This window comes from Leptidea sinapis, chromosome 38 (genome assembly GCF_905404315.1).
Source record: "Leptidea sinapis chromosome 38, ilLepSina1.1, whole genome shotgun sequence".
NCBI classification, from domain to species: Eukaryota; Metazoa; Arthropoda; class Insecta; order Lepidoptera; family Pieridae; genus Leptidea; species Leptidea sinapis.
In genome coordinates this window covers 6,735,222-6,755,002 of record NC_066302.1, presented here as the reverse complement: position 1 = coordinate 6,755,002, position 19,781 = coordinate 6,735,222, and the positions used below count along the sequence as shown (strand labels likewise).

Here is a 19,781-nt window from a genome sequence, read left to right as displayed (position 1 = left end):
TATTAAATTGTATTTACATCACCTAGAGGTCGCTCTGTTTTACTCTAATTAATAAACAACTTTAAGATATATATGTTATTTTTTTAATTTAAGCAGAAAAAAATTCATTTGTAATCTTTTAACATTCAATTTCATCATAATAATAATAAATTAATGATCAGTGGGTGGCTCCTTTGCACACGATGCCGGCTAGATTATGATTATTAAAACAAACGGCGCCTATTACTGCCGTGAAGCACTAATGTGTAAGCATTACTGTGTTTCTACTAAGAAATTACTAGGCAAATGAGACTTAACATCTTACGTCTCAAGGTGACGAGCGCAGTTGTAATGCTGCTCAGAATTTTTGGGGTTCTTCAAGAATCCTGAGCGGCACTGCTTTGGAATGGGCAGGGCGTATCAATTACCATCAGCTGAAGGTTATTGAACTGCTCGTATCGTCCCTTATTTTCATTAAAAAAAAAACTCTTATTTGACATTGTTGACCGTAATAAATGATTGCACTTCTTATCCATGTAAACTTAAATAAATAATAAATAAGAAAGTCTCACACTCATCTACGGCCGCTATGTGTATATGTATTAATAATATAATATTTAAACTAGGTGACCCTTGTGAGTACTTATTATATACAACACAATAATTTCTCACACTGAAAGAATCCAACAAAATGATTATCATAAGAGCTGCATCCTAAAACCGCTACATACATTTTTATGTTCAGAGACATCTTCTGAAGCTACTCCGTAATCCAATAACGGTTTTATACGAGAGTATTCTCTAATAATAACAATTACAATAATAATTACCAGGGACGTAGCTACCTCCGTATCAATTATACGGGGCCCCGGGGACCCGAATAACCCGGGGGTTACGTACGTCGGGACGTACGTAAGCAAAATTAATAAAAACTTTCGCTTCTAAAAGTCAAGGAGAGTATATATTTAAGTTGAATTGTTTGTAGAAAATTTGGAAAAACTAACAGATAGATTTTTCAATTTCAATTAATTTATTATTAAATTATAATATAAAAATAATAATGCAAAAGTCTTACTTAAAAGCTAGTTAACGTGTGCCTGAACTAGGTAATCCTTCAGGCGTAAATATCAATAATGAGCAATAAAAAAAAAGAAAAACCTGATAAAGTAAAAAGGTATAAATTAATCTACAGTTTAAGTATATAAGTTAACAATGTCTTTAATGTAAGATAATTATGACGAATAAATATTTCTTTTAATTTTACACAACCATTTTATTTCTTTTATTAGAAATCTTATAAAAAAAAGGGCCCCCGAGCAATTTTTTTTTATGGAATAGGAGGACAAACGAGCGTACGGGTCACCTGGTGTTAAGTGATCACCGCCGCCCACATTCTCTTGCAACACCAGAATCACAAGAGCGTTGCCGGCCTTTAAGGAAGGTGTACGCGCTTTTTTTGAAGGTACCCATGTCGTATCGTCCCGGAAACACCGCACAAAGAAGCTAATTCCACAGAGTTGTAGTACGAGGAAGAAAGCTCCTTGAAAACCGCACTGTGGAGGACCGCCACACAGATGGTGGGGATGTTATCCTAACTAACTAGGCGTGTCGTGCTAAGGTGGAATTCGGCGGAAATATAGGAATATATATATATATATATTATAGGGGGCCCCGCCAAGGCCCCTAACTACGCCCCTGATAATCACATACTACTGGAAAATTTCAATATGGCGGATATTCGCAACAAAAGTTGCTCAACTAAAGTCGCTCCGAATGAACTCGTTATTGCCTAAATGTTTTTCAATACCTTCAAAATAAAGTATTCAGCGCACCTAAAGTTTTGACTTCAAAAAATATACAATAGTTACGGAGAGATCCATCGAAAACATACAACAAATCGGTTCATTAAATTATTTTTATTGTGTTGGCAAAATAAAATATTGCCGAGTCCTGAGAATGAATAAAAATAGAAATGACACTAACAGTCTAAATTTATTGCCGTAAATATTTGTTTTCACGGTTTTTTTCCTGAGTTATAAAATTTTATGTGATTGCTCGATAACTAGATTTTGCACAGACATTTAAATATAAAGCCTAGCATTACCATTAAGTTATAAGTTGTGAGAGGAATCCTGAAGGCTTCTCATTACGGAATACATTATCATGTGTACTGTCTCATCTATGCACAACTATGAATACGCCATTTTGACAACAGACTTAAATGCATCAATAAACTAATTTGAAACACTCAATTCTTATTAATAGATGGAATTATTTACAATTTGTTATTTTTTTTAAAGTGATAACCCTCACTTCTAGGATTGATTACACAAATTAAATAAAACAAAATTTATGAACGATGCGGGACTCGAACCCGCGACCTCTCACGTTCCGTGCGAGCGCTCTTCCACTGAGCCAACCATTCGAGTGACGTATCGTTGATAAATCTTGATATGTCTAGTTCAACTGTCAGTTTGTGGCTTCATCTTCAGGATGATGTACTGCAGCTGTGCAATAGTACTGTTGTTCCGGTTTGAAGGGTGTGGGTGTCGTTGTAACGTGCTTTAGATATTAAATCTCAAGGTGACGGGCACAGACAGTGTGATGTAATCGGGTCCGCTTTGTGATCCATTACGACAGATATTGACGGCCGTATAAGTATGCGGCCGTTCCCAATATACTATCTACAGATAGAGATAAATTACTACCTTACACTGTGAGTAATTAGCTGCCAATAATCTGAAGCTGTCACAATATGCCCGATAAGTTATTCTTCTCGCCTTATATTGGGACGCGTGAATTGCAATTTCCATACAAACTTCTATAGCTGGTAAGCTATACGTCGTCACATTGACAGACAGCGTGTACGGATAAGGTGAGCTACCGTCGATAAGTTTATTGGGACAGAAAAGTCAACGATAGCTAAGATTTTATCTCAAGTAAGAGATGGGCTGAATATTGGGAACGGCCGATAGACACATGATGTGCTTAACATAAGATGGATTATGTGCTAGGGTTGTCAATACAATTATTATAAAATATCAAAACGTAGGAAAGAACTTGATATTACTTTGCAGGCGATTATGTTTTCGTAAATTTGGCTCTGCTTGATCGCGTTCCGTTAGTTAATACGAGCCTTCACTACCCAAACAAGCGTGACATCACAATCTCATTCACTGCCCCAAATATAAAATGCTAGGTTCTCCTAAGCTATATACTTAATGATGAATTGAATTAACCTCTTGAGTTATTTATAATAACTAGCTGACCCAGCAAACGTTGTATTGCCGATATTAAAATCTTTATACAAAAGTAACTGTTGATCGTAGATGGGTGAAAATTTGAAGTTGTATGTATTTTTTTTTGCTGACTCAAAATCAAACAAATTAAAAAAAAATCAGAATAATTAAAAAAAAAATCGTGTGGACCACCTTTAACATTTAGGGAGATGAAAAATAGATGTCCGATTCTCAGACCTACCCAATATGCACTCAAAATTTCATGAGAATCTGTCAAGCCGTTTCGGAGGAGTTCAATGTTTAACACCATGACACGAGAATTTTATATACTAGATACATACTATGCAAGCATTAAGGATGTGTCTTGTCCTTTTTGTTTATTTATTTATTGGACAACCAGTAGCTGTAACATTCTTATATTTTTAAATGTATTACAAATTAACGTGTCACAGAATGCACAGTCTTTACTTTAACATAAAATAAAACAAAAATTAGAAAATAACGATAGCAATAACATAACGATAACGATAGCATTTCATTTCAATAACAATACAAACAGATATAATATTAGTAAAAGAAAATAAAAATAATTAATGTTTGTAATAATATATCATTGGATTACATTCACTTTTTTTTACTAACTCGTGTAAGGCGTTAAGTATTTGATTTGTAAGAAAATTAGATGTAAATGTCGATTTAAAAGAGTGGCAATGAGCTTCTTGCCGCTTCTTCTCATGAACAACTCAACCAGAAGGAGAAAAATAAAAAGAAAAGAAAACTTTTGACATTTATGAGTGTCATTTCCTTGACCTACATGAATAAGGTGATTTTGATTTGATTTGATTAGTAGTAGAATTGTTTATGTCCCTCAGAAATCCATCAACAACGAATATAAGACTACAATTTGTTTTTAATGATTTCAACATTATATAAATGAGCCTTATACATCAACATTTTCAATTATACATCATATCATTTCGCAAAATCAATTTAGATCATATCACAATATGTGTATATAATATATATGTGCCAACGAGTATATGCCGGATAATCAATTGTGTTGTGACCATTCTAATCATAGGCATTCCTAAACCTGTTTTGAATACTTGTTTTTTAAACAAATATTCTTATAGTCCTTACATATAAAATGGCTTTCTGTGTGGTCGGAACATAGTCGATTTTTTTATATGTTAATATCTAAAATTACGTGACACGTTGTTTGTCCGCGATGAACTCTTAAACTAATGAACGGATTCTAATGGGGATAACTTCATGGAATACAGTTTGGTCCAACTTGAGAGATAGGATAGCTTTTATTTCGATTTAGGACCCATAATTATTTTTATTTTCAATATTTGGACTGCTGGACTGGAGTTGAATTTTTTCTCTTGCAAGAAGTCATCCAAATTTCGTTAAAAAATGGCAATTTGTTGTGGAACTCGTACTCGTAAATAACACGATATTTCAAGTTTTCAATTTTGTAAGCAAAGTGAGAGACGCAAAGATGAAAAACAAATGAATTACGGTAAACCCAAATGCATGAGTGAATAGCTGTTTAAAAGTGAATTTGGAATTATTACCAAATTTTATAATCCCATAATAATATTTCCAATATTTGAGATCAACGTGGTCAGTACAACAAAACGCCAATTTCATATCTAAGGACCTAATTAAATTTATTGAAGTAGGCGTTACTTTGCGGAAATCCATAATTATACAAATGATTTGAGTTTTCTTTAGTGTTAATTCCGCCAATATTTGTCTTTAAACAATTCGACACGTGTTTCGCCTCTACACGAGGTATCCTCAGGACGTGTTGTCTCGCCAAAATCTGGCACGAGTCTCGTGCCAGACACGAACACTAAAGAAAACTCAAATCATTTGTATAATTAAGGACCTAATATTATACTTGAAACGCAGGTTTTAAAAATCGAAAGTTATCACTCGCGCATTCAATTGTATTGTGTTCTATATTTTTTTGGCCAAAATTTAAATCGGAATCCTCAGAATGATCTGAATATATAAAAATATAAATGATTATACGCCCAGATAGAGTGTGACAGCTGTGAACACGTCGAAAAATAGCGGTTAACTATTACCCTCCTCTATTTTCAGCAACGCACGCACACTAAAACAAAGTGACATAAATATAGCAAGTGTATGACGTAGCATGTACATAAAAGTAGTGAACCTGGCCTGTTGTCATGCGTTGTCTTACAGTAGGAGGCTCTATATTGACGTATTAATTATGTAAGTCTAAAAGTCTAGTCCGTTTTATTAAAAAAAAAGGAACCATATCAGATAACAGTTATGCGATCAATTTTTCTCCAAAATATTTGTTGTACCACACATGTTCATACATGTGGTTTTTAGTGGCTCACTCTTAGGACGAATTTAAGTTAACCCAAAAAATATAAAAATAATATTTTCTTGATTATCATGTGTAACAGTTAAATTTTATATAATTTCAATTAACGTTTTAAAAAAAAGACCGAATTAAGCGACCTACGTTCATATTATAAAAAAATCATAGCTTGAACTCCAAAGGTGTATTTACTGTAGCTGTACACATTCCTATATTAGAGAAGAAGCAACAGAGAAGAAACTCACGATATCTTGTAGGTCAAGGAACACATAACAGCGGTCAAGAGTATGATCAGGGCGATAAACCATAAATAAATTTAATTATATGTTCTAAAGTAATCACAGATGAGTGAGTGAGACAGTGAGTGGCACAAAATACTAAGATTAGTACAGGAGCCCGTAGAAGATCCAAAGTCACCGCCATAGCCCAAATGATAGCAGTCTGGGGCAGTAAATTCCTCGAATCACGACCACGTCCGGACGCAGTGTTGGTAGGTCCTCGGATTAGCTGGTGACCACCGGAATAGGTTGGATGAGGGCAGCTCAGGACCGATCGTTGTGTGGATCTTAGGGGAAGGCCGTAGTTCAGAAGCAGACGTCGTTTGATATGATGAATGCTTGATTGTTGAGTTGATAAGTTGGACGAAGCAAGCAGAGTGAAAAAGAGGGTTATACGACAACATAGGCATAGAATATAATAATTATAAACTATATTCTTAGAATATACTAGCGAATATACTAGCGAATATACTAGCGAATAGACTTCCTTATCCAAAGTAAAAGACAAATGATGGACGCTGAAGTAACTGGTTGATGGTAACTGCAGCCATTACAATGCAGTACCACTCAGGATTCTTGAAAAGCCCAAATGTTCTGAGTGGCACTACAAAAGTGCTCATCACCTTGACACAAGATGTTAAGTCTCATTTGCCCAGTAATTTCACTAGCTACGGCGCCTTGCAGACCGAAACACAATAATGTTTACACATTACAGCTTCACGGCAGAAATATGCGCCGTTGTGGAACCCATAATCTAGCCGGCATCCTGTGCAAAGGAGCCTCCCATTGGTAAATAATATAATAACATAATAACGGAAAAGGAATGGATTAAAACAGGCCAAGATAGAGAAAGTTGGAATAATATAGAAGAGGCTTTTCGAATCATTTGAACGCGTGCAATGTAGAGCTGCTCGAATTGTCGGGGATCCAGTAGTTTGTGAACGGCTGGATCACTTGGCGTTACGTAGAGACGTCGCTTCATTGTGCCTACCACATTTATCACGAGGAATGCTCCAAAGAGCTGTTTCAACTGATTCCTGCCGGCGAATTTCACCATCGCAAGACACACCACAATTAGGATATCATCCCCACCATCTGAATGTGTGGAACAAGGAACTATCATCCACGCACAACGAAGCTGTGGAATTACCTTCCTTGTGCGGTGTTTCCGCGACTACACGACATGGGTACCTTAAAAAAAAGCGCGTACACCTTTCTAAAAGGCTGGCCACGCTCCTGTCATTCCTCTGGTGTTACAAGAGAATAAGGACGAGGGTGAACTTTTACATAAAAAAAGCTTGGTCATCCAGATATTAACACTTACGAAAACTTATTTAGAGGCAGTTCGACCGTTCTTCAATCAACCAGTATTTTTTCCAGTGACCGATGCTGACATTAGCTGGCGTGCTAAACCAACATGTTTTCATTGAGCGCTGGCTCGGTGCAACCTTCTCAAATGACAGCTCGGCACAAAAACAACAGACAGTTGGTATTCAAGCCAAGGCCCATTGATAATAAATAGCTAAAGAATAACTACGGCTGTTTGAACACATAATGTTACACTTAGTAATTGATAGCTGTTCTGTTTAAATATACAGAATGGAAAGATATGACTGTATATGAATTTTTACGGTTGCAAAAACCGGAACCGAAATAATGGCAGATTTTATTTCATTAAGTCTTAAATTCCAAATGAAGCAGAATATAAAATACATAAAGGCATTGAGAGATTATTAAATTTAATTGAATGCTAATGAAAAAAATAGTGGGTACCTAAAAGCCCTCTTAAGGAAAGCTTTTTCTTTAAATTAAATACTTTTATGACTCTAACGATTGGTGCTACAATTAATAATATAAATAATATTATATGTGTCAATATTACGAATGCATTTTTGTTGCTAAAGGGCATCATCAAAATTCATTGTTTTCAATGAAGGCTAACTATACTGTCCCGTTTTAAACTAGTCGACTTATTAACTCGCCATGACAATATTATTTATTCTCATTAAATTTAACTATAAACTAATAAAAAAAGTATTAATACATAAAGTTTATAAAGAATTTTGTGTCCGATCATTTAAATATGTTCTGAGAATTTAGTCCACGCGAAGGAATTCAATGAAGGTCTCTTGATGAATCAAATGCTGATTTAAAACCAGAATTTTTATTTTATACATTCTCTTAACGTATTTTACGTAGGTACATCACGGATCTTTGTATCCTTGCAAACGAAAAATATACTGTAGTATCATAAGATCAGACCGGATGTTGATACTTTACTTGATAATTTCCGCAATGAATATTCCAGTTTTTGTGCTAGCTTCGGTAGTTGCGGATGCGAGGCCGCTGTAAGGCCGAATGACGTATGGAGTCTTGGAGTAAAATTGTTTTGCATTTAAAATGACTTCAGATTCTTTATTTAAACTTGGCGTTTATTTGTTTTTTGTTTATGGAACTCGGACAGCTGCCTTTTTTAATTGTTTGGTTTGTTTGAGGTTAATAACTATTATACTTAACTGACTGTGTTCATTAATATTTTTTGTGCATTATGTATTATATCTTTTATATTATTATTTTTCTATAACAACTTGATAACTTTTTATGAATGCTACAATAGTTTAACATGTTTACAGCTTTACTTTGAAAATTCCAGTTAAATATGTATCAAATTACTATTTAAATTAATACAACTATATTTTAAACATGTTGTAATATTATGACTAAGTAAATATGAATAATGAATATTTTTATGTATCTGTACCACTTAACCTAAAATAACCGAAAGTTCCGGTTCCATTTTGAGCTACATTTGCAGATAAAATGCACATTACAGATGCACCGAAAGTATTATAGTCGATAGGCTGCATTCAACTTGGTACAGCGTTTGACACAAGACGAACTAAGATCCGTATACCAGAAGTAAGATTAATTCGATAAACCGGTGCTTGAAAAAGGTAATGAAAACCTGTGCTACAAGTCACCGGGTCACCTAAGCACATGGGTATGATTATGAAATGGATATACAAAAATAAATATATCATAATGAAATTTATTTAATAACTAAATTACCTATGTGTGTTAGTGTTTTGAGCGCGTGTGACATCGGAATGCAGGCAGGGCATATCCTTTTTCTTTTTAATACAAATAATATGAGAGATCTGGTCTCCAGATAGTTACTACTCTTGCTACTCTAGTCTTGCTATTGCATAGGCCAAGTACTCTTGCAAGTTCCGGCTTATAAAAATCAGCGGAAGTAATTAATGTAGGAATAAGAGATAGGATAGGATCAAAAAGTTTGAAATAGATTAAGCACTAACGGACAGAAGTGAGTGGGTACGGACAGAAGTGAGTGTGTGCAGACAAGCAAAAGAAGCTCTACCTCAAATATGTGTTTTTAAATCATTGTTATCATCGCGGAACTTTAACACTTTTGTAGGGACTGGAACATAATTCCAGTCTGAGGTGTTTTTGTTTATGAAAATTGGGGACGAGACGAGCAGGACGTTCAGCTAATGGTAATTCATATGCCCTGCCCATTACAATGCAGTGCCGTTCAAGATTCTTGAAAAACCCAATAATTCCGAGCGGTACTACGATTGCGCTCGTCACCTTGAGACATAAGATGTTAAGTCTTATTTGCCCAGTAATTTTACTAACTACTTGCCCTTCACACCGAAACACAGTAATGTTTACATATTACTGTTTCACGGCAGCAACAGCGCCGTTGTCGTACCCATACTCTAGCCGGCATCCTGTGCAATCTTCCTTCTACTCGTAAACGCCACTGTCGTCTTCGTTTCCAACATGGCCGGATGCCCCGTCGCTTCGGTTACAAATAACAATATTAATTATAGTAGTACGACTTTGTTCTTCATTGTGAATTATTTCCCCGCTCTAATGATCACACCAGATTCGCAGAGGCCAACCTTGCTTGCCGGGTGATCGTAAACAGTCACTCGGACACCCAAGTTATTAAGGACATCATAATCATTGACTGTTTAGTAAGACTTGTAACTGACTTGCATCCTTTGAGTAAAACACTTTTTGTAGCATTAAAAGGCATGTTATTACAACTGTTTTGACATTAGTTTTTGCGTAAAAGTTATATTTTAGCTAACCCGACGTTTGGTGACCTTTTCAGAGTAGACTGAAAATGTAACTTTCACGCAAAAACTGATTTTAAAAACAACGTTCACAAATACACACGTTTTAATCCATTAAAAAGTGTTTTATTTAAATCTGTAACACTCGCGTTCATCAAACAAAAATACTAAATATTAATAAATTTTTGATATTGTTTAGTTGAGATGAATAATTATGGGATACTATTGATATACTGCGAAATTAGGCTGGCATGTTCACCAAGTTTGAAGGCTTGGTTTGTTTAAGGCCTATAAGAAAGGGCAAATATTTAAACACAAATAAACGAAGTAATATAATGTATTAGAACAGACCTTGCAATCTACTCAATCAGCTCAACAATCACGAGGCAATTTACGATTTTAAAATATAGTGAATTTCAAGGAAACTAAATATCTAGATTTTGAAGTGAAAAAGTTGGGCACGTTTTAATTGTGGAAAATTTTATGCCTTCTCGTCACCGACATGCTCATGACTGGCGCACGCGATAATTAAGTAATTCAAAAATAAATACAACTATAAATATCGTTAGACACCTTTTGGATGGGTGAAATCTCGTGAGTTCGCGTCCCCGACATGCTTTAAGCAGTATATCTGTAGCCATACAGCTGCCGTATTGTGCAAAATTAGTGCTGCGTATATTCTCTCACAATTGAAATAAAATGGATTTCGTGAAAATTGTTGAAATAGTGTTTTTGTTTGATTAATATATTATTGAAAATAAGATTTAAAAAATAAATTTCAAATTTCAATAATAAAACTTCGAAGTTTTCACATGTATTTTTTTTTAAATTCAGATCAAGCCATTCGCCAACAAACTGATATGATTCATAGTACAAACCAGCTCCGGCAGTTGCACATTATCAATGTCTAGTATTGGCTAATTTTAAGGACTTGAATCGATTAAAACAATAACTGGTTTCTAACACCGCGTTTAATATACACAAAGAGCTTTAGTCACTGAAAACTACTAAAACTATATTTTGTTCATTTCTTCTTCTTAATCTTTACTAATATTATAAAGAGGTAAGGTTTGTGAGGTTGTAGAGGGTATTCTCGGGATTTACTGAACAGATTTTGGAAATTCAGTTACCAATAGAAAGCCACATTATAAAAATGAAGAAAAGGCTTTCTCGTGGTAGTTGGATTTACAAAGTTAGTCGGAGAAAAAACGGTCGAACGAAAACTTTTCTTACGAACGATGCCTTAACGATTAGATGTATGATTATTTTGTATACATGTATGTAGCATTTGAACACCAACTGATATTGTAACACTGGTAAATATAGAAGAAGTCGCCGGTATCAGGTTGTCCGGTTTTACCAGTGGGAGGCTCCTTTGCACAGGATGCCGGTTAGATTATGGGTACCACAACGGCGCCTATTTCTACCGTAAAGTAGTAATGTGTTAACATTACTGTGTTTCGGTCTGAAGAGCGCCGTAGCTAGTGAAATTACTGGGCAAATGGGACTTAACATCTTATGTCTCAAGGTAACGAGCGCATTTGTAGTACCGCTCAGGATTTTTGGATTTTTCAAGAATCGCGAGCTGCACTGCATTGTAATGGGCAGGGCGTATCAATAACCATCAGCTGAAAGTCCTGCTCGTCTCGTCCCTTATTTTTAAAAAAAAAATATGTATGTCTACTGCAGAAAAGAGACAGATATTACAACCTCACCCCCATACTTACAACCTCATATTAAAGTTTACCAAAGAAAAGGTATATCAAAGTTGAGAATAGCCTATGAAACCATAACTACCATCAACTGAACGTCCAGCTCGTCTTGTCCCATATTTTCATTAAAAAAAGTCACTATATAAAATAACTACGATTAAAATTGGCATGCTCACGAAAAATGATAAATCTTAAGCATAACCTACATTACCTTTTACTTATAACTATATGTATATGGCACAAAGTATATTGTGTACACAAAACATCACACTTTCCACAATTCTTTGTTATTTAAGTTAGCACACGAGTTTCACTGCGCGATATCGCGGGGTGCATCGTAACTCGTTACGTCGAGTACTCGAGTATTCGTATCGAGTGTTGATTCGTTAAAGGCTCGCAACAAACTGAACAGATTATTATGCCGAGGGAAGGAGCTGTAGTCAAGGTCGTGGCGGCCGCGGCTGGCTCACGTAGCGAGGCTTATCCGGCGGCGTTCACGACTCACTCGCCGACTATTACATTACGTGTGTCTAGCGGAAATTATCACGCCCGTGCGGAAATTTGCGGTCATTTACAAGTCACAGGGGCTTCTTACTTCCGTAGAGAAAAGGGCTCAAGAGGGGTGCTGTTTCAAACTGCCAAAAATACTAATCAACATGTAATTTTTTGAATTAAACGTGCTTTTACAGTGAAATTTCTTTTGGCTTGCTGACTATATGTCTAATGATCATTTTCATTCAACACCCACAAGAACAAGAGTGAAATTGAAGCCTTCTAATAGCCCATTCGATTCGGAATTACAATTTAAAAAGTGTACCTCGATGATATGTATAAAATTGTAATTTTTATTCAGTCAAAAGCTATAAGTTTTCTTTAGCGTTAATTCCGCTAGATTAATTGTCTTTAAACAATTCGCACGGGTCGAATTTCCACAAGAGGCAGCCTCAGGAGATGTTAACTCGCCGAATTCTGGAATGAGACTGAGGCACGAGTTAGTCTCGTGCCAGAATTAACTCTCAACAAAACATATTATTATCTAATATATAAAATTCTCGTGTCATGGTGTTAAACATTGAACTCCTCCGAAACGGCTTGACCGATTCTCATGAAATTTTGAGTGCATATTGGATAGGTCTGAGAATCGGACAACATCTATTTCATCCCCCTAAATGTTAAGGGTGGTCCACACGACTTTTTTTTTAAATTTTTTGACATTTTATTTTAAATTTGTTTGATTATGAGTCAGCATAAAAAAATACATGCAACTTCAAATTTTCACCCATCTACGATCAACAATTACTTTTGAATCGCGATTTTAATATCGGCAATACAACGTTTGCTGGGTCAGCTAGTAATCTATACTAATATTATAAAGCTGCAGTGTTTGTTTGTTTGTTTGTTTGTTTGTTTGAACGCGCTAATCTCTGGTACTACTGGTCCGATTTGAATGATTCTTTCAGTGTTGGGTAGTCCATTTATCGAGGAAGGCTATTATAGGGTATGTTTTTTTTTCAAAATTAGGGATCCGTAATAAAATTGCTAATTTGTAACACAAGGTGTAAAATCAAAACCTATTTTTGCGTGCGCTGCAACAACTATTGACAATAGAACAAAATGATGTACAGGCTATAATATAGGCAATATTTTATTACTTATAAAACTATCACCTGAATTATACTTTATATGGCAAAACAACGTTTGCCGGGTCAGCTAGTATATAATATTTTGATAGTTACGGATTTCCGCAAAATAACGCCTACGTCAATATTTTACTTTTATTTTTCTATTGTATTTTATTTTTGGCGAATTACTCAAAAGCTATTAATACTCAACAAATTTTGAGAAAACATCCTTTTAAAGAAAAGGTATTTCCAATAAACTTGATTTGTCTCCCAGATTTATCATTTAATTCCTACGGTGAGCAAGTTCTATTTACGTTTTATAAATGACAACATAAAAGTTTAAGTAAAATACCTAAAAGTTTTTAGCTTCTTGGAACCAGTCTAATATAAATTAACTACATCACAACATTATAGTAAATTTTTACACCATTTTTTTTTAATTCAGCAAACAACGATGGATATTCTATTTTCACACGAAGAGCTCTCGTATTATTCATATGCTTTTATATAATTTTCATGGTGGCCATTTTGGATTATATTATTAACGAGATGTAACCTGCTGACATATGAACAGACTGCACAGTCTTACAAGGGCTACTATGGGCTAAATGATTTATATAGAACGAATACGTACATTCGAAGTTTTTGTATATAGATTAAGTATTACTGAGTATCATTACTTAATATAAGTAACAATTGGTTAGAGTGAGAGAGGAGGAGCCTACTTACTGCTGCCGTATGCGTGAGGAAAAGGGAAGATAGACAAACTAGCATCGTAAACCTTCCATAAGAAATTATCACTTCAATAAGATCCGGGGCTGATCCATTTTGCGATAGACTCATAGCATTTAAACGTAAGGTATTGCAACTATAGTATGATTCTTTAATTACTTACTATCATATTTTATTTTATAATCATATTTTTATATACTGTATAAGTCTTTGTCTTATATATAAGTGCCCAATAGAAATGATTCTCATTTATTTTGTGTGCACCTGTAATTGACTCATACATTGGAACTATTTTTGTGCAATATTTAAATTTAAGAATGTGTATGTGTTGTTGGATCTTTAAATAAATAAATAAGATAACATGACAGGAGAGGAGACAGGAACTACTTGATATAACAGTGACTTACTTGCTTGATTAAATGCAGCAATTGGCGTCCTTATGTGGGTGGATCTAAAAGTTGATTAGCCAGGGTTGTTGTACTTACTAACCTTTGATCGGCGATTTTAATCTACTTGCTCCTTGTCTTTGATTGAATGGCTTAAGATTCTGTCATGTGGTATGGGGTGGGCTTAAAGGCTTACAATTTTACTCCTTTGCACGAGTGGGAGGCTCCTTTGCACAGGATGCCGGCTAGATTATGGGAACCACAACGGTACCTATTTCTATGAAGCCGTAGCTAGTAAAATTACTGGGCAAATGAGACTTAACATCCTATGTCTCAAGGTGACGAGCGCAATTGTAGTGCCGCTCAGAATTTTTGGGCTTTTCAAGAATCCTGAACAGCACTGCATTGTTATTGGCAGGGCGTATCAATTACCATCGTCTGAAAGTCCTGCTCGTCTCTTCCCGTATATTCATAAAAAAATTTATGTTTTGGTCGGGTTCATCTTGTAACTAAATGTTGAATATCACTAAGTTCCTCAAATCACTAAAAACATTATGAGCGCTTACGCTTACGCTTAGGTCTTAACCTAACTACCTAGAAATACACTAGTTTCTTATTCAATAACGGTAAGAGTACTTTTGTTGCAACAATAAGTTTCAAGTGTGGTGTAGTGACGTCATACGCTCAACGACACTGCGTCTTAAAAACATTTAGACAACTGTACGTCATATCCACAAATATTCATAACCCTATTTATTTTGATTTGAATAGAGCATATAATTGTAAAGTCAATCAATATTTGATTATCTTCTCCATTTTGAATCAGTTATCCTCAACCAATTGAGATAGTAAAAATGTTGGTTCAGATGTGATGAAAATAATTTCTATTTCTTCTACAGATACGAGAGTTTACGAAGAAATTGTTTGCGTTTGATTTGAGAAGATTACTACGATAAAAAGTTGGTGTGTACATAAGTGGACCCGACCGAAGTGAAAACTCCATCATTAGGCGAGGTCAATAATACGGAATACTTGGTCTGTATTAACAAACTACTAATATTTATTTACATTACAATAATGAATGAGTGTCTCATATATTGTATTTATAGTAGTGGCAGGACTGTCGATGGACACAGTTATACAGTTAAGCTTGGTCTTCCAGACGGATAATACTCTTGCAGTCATACAATCACAGTTTATGCATTGCATACTTTCCCCCAAGCACAATAGTAACTCAGCGGTCTTCTTTAAATTTATACCTATGTGTGAGTGGTACATACAAAAAAATGGTGATGTGGACGACGTGGTGCAGCTAATTTAACTCGGAACGCGACCGGTATAGACAACGTACGGCCTGGCACAATTTTGAGTACCACGCCATTTTGTCTTCCCAAGATTGCTAAGAGGCCGTGTAAATCGTTTGTATGGGTGCGTGCGTCGATTAGAGCGCTCTATATGAAGTTAAAGTTCTGCTCTAATACTATATTGTCTCCTCAAAAGACTCCCGCGATAATTGTGTTGTAGTTGTGCCCTTCATGGCCCCCAACTTCCGTCCGTCCCGTCGCTGGAAAAGCTCTCGAGCTACCAGCACAGGAAAGGTAGGGGGTGTCCGCGTTTGTAGAAACCTGAGCCCGACTAATGCTTCAGAACCTAAATAACGTAAATGTATTTTCTATCTCTCGAAAAAAAAGACACTTAAAGTACGGATCTAAGTCACAATACTACGTTAGGGCGGTGATAGTGCCATGTGGTAGACCTCAGCGGTTAGCCGGTCCGGTTGGCAGTATCTATGACGATTTACGATGTATTGGTTATTGATGCGGTTGGCAGTTTGATCTGCAAGGCTTAAAACATCGGCATAGATATTATAAAGCCAACCGGACCGGCTAAGTGCTCTTACTATCACCTTAGGTAGTTACTGCGCCGAGCATCCTATTCCAGTAGCAGTTATAATCTTTGATAAGCGTAATAATCAAGTTATACAAGTGTACTGTTGTTTCTTTTAAATATACATTTATGAAGATCGTAATAAAACACAACTCGGTCACGAATAGTTGTAGGTCAGGGGTGCTCAAGCTTGAATTACTGGCGATCTACCTCAAAATTGTTAGACTACGATCGATCGGCTCTGAGAGGCTTCAAGTATGTGTGATGATGGATTGTCGTCTAGGTAGAGTGTCACGATAACTGTGTAGGTCTGCTCTTAAATGTCAATGAAAAAACTCATAATTATTATTCAAAATTGCGAGTTTATTGGTTCTTACAAAACAAACGCGTTCTAAATTTCTAAGCTTAACTAAAGAATGGGTGTAACTTTGGGTGTTGAAGCGTGACACTGCATGCCCTGAGCATAATTTTCATACGATGCCCGATGGTACGTAATTACCGATTTTAGTTTATTATACCGGATTTTTTTCTCAAGATCGACTCAAAAAGCACTCGCGATCGACCCGTCAATCCCGATCGACCGTTTGAGCACCCCTGTTGTAGGTACTGCTACTGATAACACACAGGTAGTAACAATGTTATGAATTTGTTCATAGTTGTTGTTGTAAGAATTTGTTATTGTTATAAACTTATGAATGGATGTGATGTTTTCAAACAGATAGCTTCGTTGTTACCTTTTGTGATCCATAGAACATTAACTGGTCCGACTCATCCATAATGTGTGTGTATTTGTTTCTGCGTAGTTTAAGCTGATAGTGAATTTTAACGCTAATTCATATTCAAATACTTTTATTCAAAATAGGATTTAAAATAACAAGAGTGGCCCACCTAAGCTTAAAATAATGTTTAACTATGAAACAACACCAGGGACGACCTTGTCTTGTAAACTTAAACTCAAAGTTAAACTTAGGATACCAAATAATATATATTTGTTAGCTAGGATCTGCCTGCAGCTTCACTTGTGTCGGTTTAGTTTTCGTAGTTCTTTCTAACCATTCAATAAAAATTTGTTACTTTGGTTCAAATTCAAACATTTTTATTCAAAACTAGCTGACCCGACAGACGTTGTTCTGTATACAAAATTAAGTTTATTTTTTACCTCCTAAAGTTAGAAACATATTTATTAATAAATTCTAATTAGTTATTCATTTTAAAAAAATCTTTCAATTTGATCTCTGAACGACGGGGGACACATCAAACGAAAAACAACAATTTTGTTTTTAATTGATTCCGAGCATTTTCATATTTATTCACCTTTTAAACCTTCTCTGGACTTCCACAAATAATTCAAGACCAAAATTAGCCAAATCGGTCCAGCCGTTCTCGAGTTTTAGCGAGACTAACGCACAGCAATTCATTTATATATATTATATATATATAGATAGATAGGATTTAAAATCAAGTACTGAACGTCAAAAACTACCACCCATTCATAAAAGTATGCCTCAGCGGGCTTCTTTTAATAATAACGAATATAAAAATTATTTATATAACTACCCACGTATACCATACCTTCAATTGATATATATATATAGATACAAGAATATAACTAACTGAGTATTTGAGCCAATTCCGTCGCTAGCCTTTTTATGTAGTATCATAGAGTCGGTGTTGTTGGCACGCGGCGTGCACTTGGTCACGTATATCCTGTAACGAGCAGGTCCCCGCGTGACGCACGTTCTCGTGACGAAACAACATGAACATCGACAACATTCATCATTGCACATCACTACATACTCCAAATGATTGCTAAATAACAGAAAACAAACTTAAAGTAGTTGGAATTAATAAAATGTAACAAGGGATCTGGGCAGACAAGAGTCTAATAACCGAGTAGTATACATATACATCCTTACTACAATATTATAAATGTGAAAGTTATTTCATTGTTTGTTTGTTACACTTTCACGCCTAAACTATTTGACCGTTCATAATGAAAAGGATACACGTTGTCAGAAAAGAGTATACCTTCTCCCGAAGTTTTGAAGAGTTCCCGAGGGAGCGGGATATTGAATGCAAAGTCACTAGAAGGTCACATAATATCACCTTCCTATACACCTATATAATATGATAGTATTATATATATATATATATATATATATATATATATATAATAACGAAATGGTCAAGTGGTAAGTAGAGGTAGAGTATTACATAATATTATGTAGATGAACATTCTTTTTTGTTATTTGTCATGCTCGCTGAATGCTTGTGGCGTCGACGTGGGACGGGTCGTTCCCTTCCCTAAAATATGATCCAAGGAGGCGATGGCTGGCCCATGTGTCATGACTTACACGAATACGGATTTGATTTGATTATATTATGTGATATAGTTCCAAAAGTCATCTGAGAAGAAACTGTGTGCCTAACGAGTTTGCAGTTTCGGTTGCCCATTTGCTTCATTTATTCAACAAAAAAAATATAAATGTGTTGCAGAAAGCCCAAGTTACCTCGAGATGATCACCTGCTGGTGTGAACAATTTACAGCATTTACTGGATTGCCAGCAGCCCAAAAACAGAAGCAGAAAACAATGTTTTATTTTAATTAGCTTACAAATTTCAAGTCCGAAATTTGCCTTTGCATGGGGCCCATTTTGGATTTCGACTATTTGACTTATCTTATCTGTTGTTAAAAAAAACTGCAAACAAACAGTATATAAACCTAACCAATTACATAGATAGGTTAGCATGCTTGGACTATTGAAGTCCAAAGAGGCAACATTGCGCATAAAGTAATGTACATCAGTTATTTTCACAGCATCATGACGTACGGTATTTTACTATGGAGTCATGCTGCTGACATTGATATAGTGTTTGCTCTGCAAAAGAGAGCTGTTCGTGCTATATATTGATTTGGATATAGACAGTCTCTCAAAGAAAAATTTAAAGAAATAAACATTATGACTGTTCATTGTCAGTATATTTACTACACGATTAAATATCGTCACCTTTTGCTCTGAATAGCGATTCACAAATAAACTGGCGTTCCGTGCCAGTGCTCTAGCCAGAGGTCGTTGGTTCAAGTCCCGCATCGTTCATAAAATTTGGTTTTCAAATTTTATTTGTGTATTAATCCTAGAAGTAAGGGTTATAACTTAAAAAAAAAACATAAATTGTTTGAATAGTGATTTTCATTATAATAACATTAGAAATAAGGGATTATAACTAATTCTAGTAGACTTCATAAGATACATAATGGCTCCGTCGTAAGTCCTACTACTTCACAGTTGAATATCTAAGTGATCGGACTGCCTGGGACTAGATTATGATTATTTTATAGCAATAGCAACGACAGTACAATATTGTATATTTTATTAAAAATAACGCAAAAAAAGATTGCTGGGAGAGTTTCTTGCGCCGCTTCTTCTCTCTCAGAGCGCCATATGTTTCCGAAGCGGTAGTTGCATCATATTAGAAA

The 19,781-nt window shown here is 35.4% G+C and overlaps 1 protein-coding gene across 4 annotated transcripts in view; it reads right to left on the bottom strand.

Annotated features, from left to right (window-relative positions):
* LOC126975837 (dual oxidase maturation factor 2) overlaps window positions 1-19,781 on the bottom strand; it is a 97,187-nt gene that overhangs the window by 30,321 nt on the left and 47,085 nt on the right. The window contains exon 1 of one of the 4 annotated variants that reach the window (XM_050823874.1): window positions 11,888-12,070. The exons of the other annotated variants lie outside the window; for them this stretch is intronic. The gene's annotated coding sequence lies outside the window, so the exon portion shown is untranslated. Of the gene's footprint in view, window positions 1-11,887; window positions 12,071-19,781 lie in introns of those variants that run through there. 4 annotated transcript variants of the gene reach the window in all.